The sequence below is a fragment of the Muntiacus reevesi genome, chromosome 3, assembly GCF_963930625.1.
Source record: "Muntiacus reevesi chromosome 3, mMunRee1.1, whole genome shotgun sequence".
Classification (NCBI taxonomy): domain Eukaryota; kingdom Metazoa; phylum Chordata; class Mammalia; order Artiodactyla; family Cervidae; genus Muntiacus; species Muntiacus reevesi.
In genome coordinates this window covers 56,061,425-56,073,135 of record NC_089251.1, presented here as the reverse complement: position 1 = coordinate 56,073,135, position 11,711 = coordinate 56,061,425, and positions in this window count along the sequence as shown.

Below are 11,711 nucleotides of genomic sequence, written 5' to 3'. Positions count from 1 at the left end.
CCCAAACACAGCAAGTTTTTGTTTATCTAAAAAAAGAGAGGGTGTATTCTGTCACATTGAGAGGAACCACTTAAATTGTAGAAAGAGGAACTTCCTTGGTCATCCTGTGGTTAAGAATTCACCTTTCAATGCAGGGGCACATGTTCAATCCCTGGCTGGGGAACTAAGATCCCACACGTCACAGGACAACTAAGCCCAAGTGCCACAATTGAAGAAGGCCCACAGGCCATGATGAAGACCCAGCACAGCCAAAAGATAAAATAGATTAAAAAATTTTAAACATCATTGAAAGATTTTGTGTGTGTGTGTGTGTGTGTGTGTGGGCATACTCAGTTGTGTCTGATTCTTTGTGATCCCATAGACTGTAGCCCCCCAGGCTCTTCTATCCATGGAATATTCCAAGCAAGAATACTGGAGTGGGTTGCCCTTTCCTACACAGGGGATTTTCCCAACCCAGGGATCAAATCTGAACCTTGCATTTCCAGGATCAAACCCAGGTCTCCTGCATTGCAGGTGCATTCTTTACCATCTGAGCCACTAGGGAAACCCAAGAATACTGGAGTGGGTAGCCTATCCCTTGTCCAGGGGATCTTCCTGACCCAGGAATTGAACTGGGATTTCCTGCATTGCAGGCAGATTCTTTACCAGCTGAGCTACCAGGGAAGCCCCTAGGAAGCCCTACAAATTTTCAAAGAATTATGTAGACCAGAACGCAAGATTCCTGATACTAAATGGCAATGGGCAGACTGACCCTTTCTTTTGTGTCTTCTCTCTCTCTCTTTTTTTTTTTTTTGGTGGGATCTCAGTTCCTGGACCAGGGATTGCACCTGGGTCATGTCAGTGAAAGTGCTGAGTCGTAACAACTGATCCATGAGCGAATAAACTGACTGACACTTTCATTGATAATGCTGATGGCCTGGTCCTGGCAGGACCTCAGGTCACTGTCCTGAGCATCCTCCCCACAACCTGTCCTCTCTGAGTTCTGCAAGATTGGATCCACCCCATGGTGGGTCCCCTGGAAGTTGAGTTCTACCATAAATTTCCAATTTCAACATGCTACTTACTCCACTTCTCTTCTTCCTCAAGAGGAAAGCACAAGAAGACCCCAACCCTTTGCTTATTTACTATCTTTGCACCATTTTATTAAATATTTACACTCTCCCATCCCCCACACCACTTCCAAAGTATACTTTCTAGAACATAAATCACACCATTTCAGTCCCTTCTTCCAATCACTTAATCACATAGCACCCACCCACACACACACATCACCACCTCTAGGGATAAACCACAAGCTTCTTAGAAGAACATGAAAGTCTTTCCTGATACCATTCTTTTCACAAACACCTTCTTTTTAGGATGCCTTTAGCCACAATGCACATAAAACTCAACTAAAGTGGATTTAAATATAATCAGCCTTGTTATCTCCTCTAACTAGAAATCCAGAGGTGGGAAGCTAAGCTGTTCAGCCCAGAGGTTCATAGTGCCTCTGAGGACTAAGGACGCTGTCTCCTTTCTATTCTGCCACCCTCATGAGGGCAAAGTGGCGGCAGTGGCTCCAAGTGTCCCCACCTCCCATTCCAACATCAAGAAGCAGAGCCAGTCCTGGATGAGCTTTCCCTTGCATCTCACGGGCCAAAGTCAGGTGACTAGCCCATTGTGAAACTGGCATGGGGAATGGAGGACCAGGATTGCTTTATATCAGCTTGCATTTCCCCAAGTCCCAGGGTTCTTCTTAACTCTCATTTCTCCTTTGAAGCATTTCCTATCCCACCTCTGGCAGGGCCACTCGACGTCTTCTCATCTAGTCATTCAAGAAACATCCACTGAGCATCTAGGCAGTGCCAGGCATGGGGGATACAGTAGTGAACAAAAACAGATACTGTATACCCCTCATTTTGCCTCTATTTCTATTGCAGTTGTTGTTGTTCAGTCTCTAAGTTGTGTCTGATTCTTTGGGAGCTCATAGACTGCCAGGCTTCCCTGCCCTTCCACTGTCTCCTGGAGTTTGCTCAAACTCAAGTCTACTGAGTAGGTGATGCCATCCAACCATCTCATCCTCTGTCATCCTCTTCTCCTCCTGCCCTCAATCTATCCCAGCATCAGGGTCTTTTACAGTACTAGACAATATATCTATTATAGTACTGCACATATTATATTTTGTGAAGTGAATGATATTAGACACCTCTCTGAGCCTCAGATTCCTCATGTATAAAAGAGGAATGATAACTTCCTACTCACTGTTGTAAGATTAAGCAATAATGTACTGTATAAAACCAGGAATGTGCCTGATTTATAACTGATGCTCAAGAAATCATAACTTTACAGGTTTTCCACAAATATAGAGTAATTCTCTTGTGCATGAATTTCTAGAACAGCCTATTTTTAAATGCATAACATAAAATGCACGGGATAAAAAAGGAAACCAATTATACTGAAAGACATTTTCCAAAACACTTCTAAGTACATGTAATATGCTACACTCAATATGCCAGCAAATTTGGAAAACAGCTTTGGCCACAGGACTGGAAAAGATCAGTTTTCATTCCAATCCCAAAGAAAGATAATGCCAAAGAATGTTCAAACTACCATACAATTGCACTCATGTCACACACTAGCAAAGTAATGCTCAAAATTCTCCAAGCTAGGCTTCAACAGTACGTGAACCGTGAACTTCCAGATAGTCAAGCTGGATTTACAAAAGGCAGAGGAACCAGAGATCAAATTGCCAACATCCACTGGATCATCCAAAAAGCAAGAGAGCTCCAAAAAAGCATCTACTTCTGCTTTATTGACTATGCCAAAGCCTTTGACTGTGTGGATCACAACAAACTGTGGAAAATTCTGAAAGAGATGGCAATACCACACCACCTTACCTGCCTCCTGAAAAATCTGTATGCAGGTCAAGAAGCAACAGTTAGAACTGGACATGGAACAGACTGGTTCCAAATCGGGAAAGGAGTACATCAAGGCTGTATTTTGTCACCCTGCTTGTTTAACTTATATGCAGAGTACATCCTGTGAAATGCCAAAAGCTGGAATCAAGATTGCCAGGAGAAATATCAATAACCTCAGATATGCAGATGACCCCACCCTTATGGCAGAAAGCGAAGAAGAACTAAAGAGCCTACGATGAAATTGAAAGAGGAGAGTGAAAAAGTTGGCTTTAAACTCAACATTCAGAAAACTAAGATCATGGCATCCAGTCCCATCACTTCATAGCAAATAGATGGGTAAACAATGGAAACAGTGACAGAATTTATTTTCTTGGGCTCCAAAATCACTTCAGATGGTGACTGCAACCATGAAATTAAAAGACATTTGCACCTTAGAAGAAAAATTATGACCAATCTAGACAGCATTTTAAAAAGCAGAGACATTACTTTGCCAGCAAAGGTCTGTCTAGTCAAAGCTTTGGTTTTTCCAGTAGTCATGTATGGATGTGAGAGTCAGACCAGAAAGAAATCTGAGTGCTGGAGAATTGATGCTTTTGAACTGTGGTGTTGGTGATGACTCTTGAGAGTCCCTTGGACTGCAAGGAGATCAAACCTGTTCATCCTAAAGGAAATAAATCTTGAATATTCGTTGGAAAGACTAGATGCTGAGGCCACAACTCCAATACTTCGGCCACTTGATGTGAAGAATTGACTCCTTGGAAAAGACCCTGATGCTGGGAAAGATTGAAGGCAGGAGGAGAAGGGGATGACAGAGGATGAGATGGTTGGATGGCATCACCGACTTGATGGACATGAGTTTGAGTAGGCTCCAGAAGTTGGGGATGGACAGGGAGGCCTGGTGTGCTGTGGTCCATGGGGTCGCAAAGAGTCGGACACAACTGAGTGACTGAACTGAATTGAATATAGAAATATATGTTTTTATTAATAAATAATATAGTGCCAGATCTAATATTATTTTAAAGTAGTTATGAGTGTTAATGATACTGCAAGATACCTACAACTGCTTCCACAATGCCATGTGAAAATATCTGTGATTTTTCTGTTTCAGGTGCTACTAGAAGTTAACTGGTTTGTTGTCAAGATTTATATTTCAAGGAAGTGCTAAATTTCAGGTACAGGCTGGGGAATATAAAGATGCAGTTTTTTCCCATTTGGTTTTCAAAGCCTCAGAATTCTATCCATGGACACTTTGAGAGCTGTTATTGTTCAGTTGCTAAGTTGTGTTCAATTCTTTGTGACCCCATGGGCTGTAGCCCAACAAACTCCTCTGTCCATGAGGTTTTCCAGGCAAGAATACTAGATTGGCTTGCCATTTCCTTCTCCAGGAGATCTCCCCAACCCAGGGTTCAACCCAAGTCTCCTGCATTGACAGACAGATTCTTTATCACTGAGCCACCAGGAAAGCCCCCTTTGGGAGTTAGTAGACCTCAGATTAAAAATCTGCCCCTGGACCTGGGGCATTGATAGTCCGCTTCCCCCAAGCCCTAGCCATAGTATCCAATAAGGCCTAAATTCCTGAAAGACTTAATAAGTACATATTTTGTTCTTTCTATAAACTTGAATGTGTGTGTATGTGTGTGAGAAAATGAAAACATATAGACAGGTGCAGACTGGGCCTTCAGTGCAAACCCCAGAGTCTAGAAGGGCTCTAGACAAGTTCATTCTGTCTGTGGCAGTTTCTGTGTATGTCTAATTTCTTTCCTGTTCCAAGCTTTGAAAGATGGCTGCTTGAAATGTGCAGGAAATTACCTGAACTGCAATGGTTAATTCCTAAGAGAATTCCTCAAACTTCTTTCCTTGGGTCCAACCCATAACAGGAGGTATTGCTTTGCAAAGTGAGAGAAACCCAGAGCTATCAAGCATTTATTTAATTAGCTGTGTGACCTTAGCTAAGCCAATTCTTCTCTCTGAGCCTGTTCATTTATCTGTAAAAAGCAAAGGTTGGGGGAGAAGATGTTTGTCAAAAGAGGGCTCCAGACCTGCATTCTTTTTAAATTTTATTTATTTTTTAATTAAAGTATTGTCGATTTACCAATATTATATTAGTTTCATGTATACAGGATAGTGAGGGCTCCCCACGTGGCTCAGTGGTAAAGAATCTTCCTGCTCACGTAGGAGACACAAGTTCGATTCCTGAGTTGGGAAGATCCTCCAGAGGAGGAAATGGCACCCAATCCAGTATTCTTGCCTGGAAAATCCTAAGGACAGAGGAACCTGGCAGGCTACAGTCCATGGGGTCACAAAATGTCAGACGTGACTAAACATGCATGCATACCACGTAGTAATTCAGTATTTTCACAGACTACATGCCATTAAAAGTTATTACAAGATAATGACTATAACTCCCTGTGCTATACAATTTATCCTTATTGTGTATCTGTTTTATACATAGTAGTTTGTATCTCTTAACCCATACCCCTAATTTTTCCCTCTGCCTTCCCACTCCCCTCTGATAACCACTCGCTTGTTCTGTGTGTGTGATTCTGTTTCTGTTTTGCATATACATTCATTTGTATCAGGTTTTAGATTCCACATGTAAGTAATATCAAAGAGTAAATATTCTTGCTGCTTAAGAATTCTTGATTAGTAGTATATTTGTGTATGTGATTTCATTTGATAATTTTTAAGACATTTTTGCACCATCTGTCCAGCCACCTTAAAAATAAGTCAACACATAATTTTACTGTCTGCATTTGTACCTGTATTTACAGTTGCAAGCAACAATATCACAATTATCACAAACCAGTAAGGAGAGGCAAACAGATGTAAAGGTTATATGACATCACAACGGACTGTGCTTGGGATGTGTCCCCATGTGTAATATACAAAAAGGGATGGAGGAGGAAGTTATTCCACCTCAAAAGGGAGGTAAATACACTAAACGAGCGACAACAATCATGTCTAAGGAGTGCAGTGCCCCGTCACAGGACACCAGAAATTTGAGTGCAGTACATAAGAGATCACATACATCAATGGGATTACTTTGAATTTTGTTGATTTTGTTTGTAGATTTGTTCTCGTTTAATTGGATGTTCATTTCTGTTTCTCGTTGTATGGGCATTATCAGCACAACAGGCTCATAGGTAGTTTTACCCTTGTATATGTTTTAGTAGCATGATTACAAAAGAAAAACCATGTAAGACAATATTGGCAATACATGTGATACACACAAGCACAAACACATTATATACATATTTAACTTTTAAAAGAGGGAGCTCCCAATATTAAATTTGAGAAGCAATGAGCTAAAAATAAAAATCTCTGGGGCCCATCACCCCTCTGACCTTCAGGGGCTCTAATTTCTAGAGAACAAAGTCAAACCTGCATGCCTGTGGGGTGTGCGGGTGGGACTGGGGCTGGGTGGGGAGATGTCAGTCATTTTTGGAAGGAGAGAGACTTTGGGTGTGTTCTGCTGCCCTCTGCTGGCCACGTGAATAATCGGCTGGGCTCATTCCAGACTTGCAGAAGAATTTGGAGGGCTCTTTAGTCCAGAGTTGGCGAAGGACAGGGAAACCTGGCGTGCTGCAGTCCATGAGGTCGCAAACAGTTGGACGCGACTTACAACTGGACAACAAATTGGTCCAGAGGTTGAGGGGCACAGGGGAAGGGGGCGAGAATGCAGCTCGAAAGGACCTGCATTTTAAGGAGCGTTGCCCAGAGCTGGGTCTTGACTGTTCTGAACGCTCAAGACCTAGATTGCGTGGGTTGCACAAGTTAGCGCTGTCCCTGCCTCGGGATGAGGTCTGGCTCAGGGATGGTGGAAGGCTGTGATCCGGCGACTGAGGAGACCAGGGGGACGCTGGAGAGCTGGCGCTTAGTAGGTCCCCCTAGCGGCCAAATCAAGGAGACTCCAGGGGCTTCATCCTGACAGGACCACCCAGACCCCTGCCTCAGTTCTTAGCTCTGTACACTCCACAGGACCTTGGCCTTGGTGACTTAGGTTCTGTACATTCATTTAGTGGGAAGGAGGTCCCCTCCCCAAGGAGCAAGTACACAGATTCTTTCGCTACAGCAGGAGGTCCCTCACCTTCTTATAATAGATCTCTGTGATGGCTGAGGTTTCTCAAGTGGTGCAGTGATAAGATCTGCCTGCCAATGTAGGAGACGCAAGAGATGCAGGTTCGATCCCTGGATTGGGAAGAGCCCCTAGAGTTGGAAATGGCAACCCGCTCCAGTATTCTTGCCTGGGAAATTCCATGGACAGAGGAGCCTGGTAGGCTACAGTCCGTGGGGTTGCAAAGAGTCGGACACGACTGAACAGGCAGGTACTTTGATGGCTAAACCATTGAGAAGATAGTCCTGAGTCTAGGAGCATCAAACCTTTGGAGACCCAGCCCAGCCTTCTTCACCCCACCCCAGTCTCTCCAGCTTAGTCATCTTTCCTCCTCTGGGCCCTGCAGTGCCCCTGGCTGTTCTGTTCTACACTGAGTATGAAGCTCTATTCAGGGAAGGCTAGGAGTGGAGGCCAGGTCCTGGTTTATGGGGTACTTGACCGCAGCCCTTAAGGAATGTTTTAGTAATTGGGGAGCAGGCCCTAAACCAGTCGCTGCGACACAGGTCAGGGCAGGTGGAGGAGGAGGAGGCCGCAGGAGGACGCCTGGTCTCCTGCACTGGAGAACCAGTAACCAGACTTCACAGCCTTAGGACAGCCCCTGGGGGCTCCCACAAACTTTACCCTTCTCCATAAGTTGACCCCCGCCCCATCTTTTCCTACCTTTTCTCTCTCCGCAGCAATTGTTAGGAAGCCAGCACGCTGGCCCTCAGCATCTGCCAAGCAGGCACCTAGGAGATGCCCAGGTTGTGGAATATTATTCTTTCATTAACTGATGGGTAGGGCCTAAAAGGGAATTCTGGGAAGACGCTTTCTTGGGCAAAGGCCATGAGCAGGACAGAGAAGGGGGCCCTCTCCTCTTTCTGGGAAGCCAGTGGTCCAGCCCTTCCTGTGCTGCTCACCCTTTGTTTATTTGGGGACACAGAAAACTCAGCAAAAGCTCCCTGACTTCATCCATCTGAGTCTTTCCAGTGGGAGCCACTAGGCTGGGCCTCCCGGCCAGCAGCTGACATTCCCACCGAATGATTCTCACCTGCCTCTGGTCCCACGGCCACAGCCACTCCACTCAGCAGACACCAGCTCCAGGCGTCCCCAGGAGGAACCCAGCTCCAAGCTGGAGCCTGAGCCGGAGGAGAGCTCCCTGCAAAGGCGCTGGCTCTGTGCACCACCACCACCACCACTCCTTCCAGATGGCACTTCTCCTAGTGATGTGCTTTCTTCTTTTCTCCTCCACCCTCAGACGTGGCTCTCGACCCATCGATCCCGCAGGCTCTGATTTGAAGTGAACATGGGAGCCATCAGGCCCAGAGCTCCTCTCCTGATCTAGCCTGAGGTTAAGCTCACAGACCTTGCACTCAGCCTCACATCTTTCCCCCAGGACTCACTGACTGGGTGGCCTTAGGCAAATTACTTAACCTCTCTGAGTTTCATTTCCTCATCTCTAGAATGGAACCCATAGTGCTACTTTCTTATTCAGTCCTTGTCAGGACTGAAGGGGCCAGTGTCTGAAACATGCTTTACAAGAGGCTGAGCCCACCATGAAATGAAAAGATGCTTGCTCCTTGGAAGAAAAGTTATGACAAACCTAGACAGCATATTAAAAAGCAGAGACATTACTTTGCCAACAAAGGTCCGTATAGTAAAAGCTATGGTTTCTCCAGTAGTGAGAGCTGGATGTGAGAGTCGGATGTGAGATCATGTGAGAAGGGGGCCCTCTCCTCTTTCCAGGAAGCCTGAGCATGAAGGCTGAGCACCGAAGAATTGATGCTTTCAAACTGTGATATTGGAGAAGACTCTTGAGGATCCCTTGGACTGCAAGAAGATCAAACCAGTCAATCCTAAAGGAAATCAACCCTGAATAGTCATTGGAAGGACAGATGCTAAAGCAGAAGCTCCAATACTTTGGCCACCTGTTGTGAAGAGCTGACTCATAGGAAAAGACCCTGATGCTGGGAAAGACTGAAGGCAAACGGAGAAGGGGGTGGCAGAGGATGAGATGGTTAGATAGCATCACTGACTCAACGGATATGAATATGAGCAAACTCCAGTAGATAGTGGAGGACAGAGGAGCCTGGAGGGCTACAGTTCATGGGGTCTCAAAGAATTAGACATGACTTAGCAACGGAACAACAACAGCCCATTATGAGTGGAATCATCCCAATCATCTTCATCAATGCAAACTAACAAGACTTGTTAATGGCCCAGCAGAGCCCCTACTGACATTCAGTCTCCCATTGACCCTCGCAGAGACTGTGCTGGCCACGCTGATGAAGCCTGAACAACTCTAACACTGCACCCAGAGCTGTGCCAACTCCATGGGGCCACGAGGGAAATTTATTCTCCAGGAAGAGGCAAGAGAAGACAAATTTGGGAAGCAATTAGTAAAAAACACAAGACAGCTTAGAAGTACTAAACTGTTCAGGGCAGACTAAACTATGTTAATAAGAAGAAGCATTTGTATGACATTTTAACATTTACCTAGCTATTGGAAATGCATGGTCTTATGTAATTCTCAAAATAAACCAGCAAGGTAAGAGTTATAATTAGTAGATGAGGAAACTGAGACTCGGGGAGACGAAACGGCCTGTGTGTGGTCACACTGCCAGTTAGTGGATGACACAGAAGGACAACTTCATCCTACTTCTAACTTCTTTGGTAACAGGATCCTTGCTTTTGCCATTGAGGGGGATGCATGTAAGTACGATTATGTATATGTAGGTATGTGTCTGTGTGTGTGTCTGTGTGTGTGTCTGTGTGTGTGTCTGTGTGCCTTTGTATGTGTTCACAAGGGTAGATGTTTCTTCAGACCTCATCTCACTCCTATCCTTTCCTCCAATCAGCCCCAGAATACGGCCAGAATATCCTGAAGTTCATGTTTCATGCTATTTGTGCAGTGTCCAGTGGCTTTATTCTGGGTCCCTTTCATAGATATATGGTGACCTCTCAGTGCTGGACAGGTCTCCAAATCATCCAGAAGGTGAGGGGTTTTGTGACCCCATGAAGTGACTAAGCATGCACGCACACCTTATTTAGGGCTTCCCAGGGTGGGTCAGCAGAGAAGGCAATGGCACCCCACTCCAGTATTCTTGCCTGGACAATCCCATGGATGGAGGAGCCTGGTAGGCTGCAGTCCATTGGGTCGCGAAGAGTCGGACACAACTGAGCGACTTCACTTTCACTTTTCACTTTCATGCATTGGAGAAGGAAATGGCAACCCACTCCAGTGTTCTTGCCTGGAGAATCCCAGGGACGGTGGAGCCTGGTGGACTGCCGTCTAGGGGGTCACACAGAGTCGGACACGACTGAAGCGACTTAGCAACAGCAGTGGCAGCAGGGTGGGTCAGAGGTAAAGAATCCACCTGCCCTTGCAGGAGACACAGGTTTAATCCTTGGCTCAGGCAGATCCCCTGGAGGAGGGCATGGCAACCCACTCCAGTGTTCTTACTTGGAGAATCTCATAGACAGAGGAGCCTAGCAGGCTAGAGCCCATAGGATTGCACAGAGTCAGACACGACTGAAGCAACTTGGCATGCACATGTGACTCCCAACACTGCCCTGAGGGCCTCAGAAATATGGCAGCAGAGAATAAGGAACCACTGTCTCTGGCCACACGCAGCAGGTCCTGGGTGCCGGGGTGGGGGTGGGGTGGGGGGTGCTGCAGGCAGAGACCTGGGAAACAGGTTTGCAGAAGCCCGTAACAGGCCTCCTGGAGCAGTATGGCTGTGCTGTTCCCATGTAAGGGAGGGTGGAAGAGGACCCAGCAGAAGGGCCACGGTCTGGGGCAGGATGGAGAATGGCAGACCAGAGCAGAATGTGACTAGCTCCTTATGACCTGGGGAGATGAAAAATGCACGCTGAACTTGAAGTCACATGGGGCTCAAGTCCCACCCCTCTGCTTCCTCTTGGTGCCATCCTGACAAGTTCCTTCAGTTCTAAAACCTAGTTGATAGTAACATGCATTTCACAGCTTGCCATCAGAATTAAATTAGCTGATTTGATGAAATATCACCTGGTGTACAGTAGGTACTTTCAGGGCTGCATTATGACTTCGGTGGGCCCCGGGCACTTCTGCTTTGAGTGGGCAAAAATATTAAAAAATGTTTGTAGTACTGTGTTGGCATAAACACGAATACAATCCAAGCCAGATTATATTCATTTGTTTCCTTTTGTGTGCTGTGCTTAGTCATTCAGTCATGTCCAACTCTTTGTGACCCCCGTGGACTGTAGCCCGCCAGGTTCCTCTGTCTATGGGGCCCCTCCAGGCAAGAATACTGGAGCGGGTTGCCATGCCCTCCTCAGCTTTTAAAAGAAATTAAAAGATCTTCATGGGCCTCTTAAATATCTCATGACCCCGAAGTATCAGGCCTGTCATGCCTGATGGATAAATGGGTTCAGGGGACTTCATCATGTTTGCTCTTTAAGTGTCTCAGAAGCTGTCGAGTGCTGAGGTGTAAGGGTCATGGTCATCCTTTTAGGAGGCTCCCCCATCCTCCTGTGTGTCCAGCATTCCTGCTCTCTCTGTGCTGAGGGTCATGCTTCAACGTCAAGTTTTTCAGCAAGAGGGTGCCCTCTGGCCTCTCCCTTCAAGCCCCTGGACACCATGGAGATGCAGGCCTGGAAGTTCTGATATCGGGTGGCAGGCAGAGATCAGCCTGGGCGACCAGGAGCTCCTGTAGACCTCAGGGCGAAGGAAGGCAGCTTTT